Source organism: Etheostoma spectabile, chromosome 18 (genome assembly GCF_008692095.1).
Source record: "Etheostoma spectabile isolate EspeVRDwgs_2016 chromosome 18, UIUC_Espe_1.0, whole genome shotgun sequence".
Classification (NCBI taxonomy): Eukaryota; Metazoa; Chordata; class Actinopteri; order Perciformes; family Percidae; genus Etheostoma; species Etheostoma spectabile.
This window is the reverse complement of record NC_045750.1, coordinates 9,591,313-9,591,824: the sequence shown is the minus strand read 5'-3', so window position 1 is coordinate 9,591,824 and position 512 is coordinate 9,591,313.

Here is a 512-nt window from a genome sequence, read left to right as displayed (position 1 = left end):
AGGTGGAGAAATCAGGCCAATTACATAAGCTTGTCAGTCTGATGTCATGTTGCCTGAGCTCATTACTATTCCTGAGCTCGTTGAGTAAAGGATGCTGTTAGCCAGGCTCTCATTGGCTAGCTGTTAGCCAATCTGAGTCAAGCAGCTTAGATCATTAAATATTAAAGCATAACTCCAGCCAAATTGCAACCTAGGGTCTTTTTGTCAATGTACTGGAGTCAAACTTGCGTTTAAAAGCACGTTTAGGATCGAAGCGCCACTTTAAAGATTTACCACATACTGATTTTTCAGTCAAATGGCCTTTTGAATGGGAGAGCTAGGGGCAGTTTTATGCTAGCCTCAAAATAGCTATTTTTAAAATACTAAGAAGGCTCGACACAACATGAAACTTTGCTCAAAGTATCACTAGGGGCTCTACACATGAACTCAGCATTGAGAACACAACTCAGTGTAGCTGTTTTTCTGGTCGCTGTCCATCTCGCCAGTCAAAAATAGTTGAGGGAGGAGAGTAA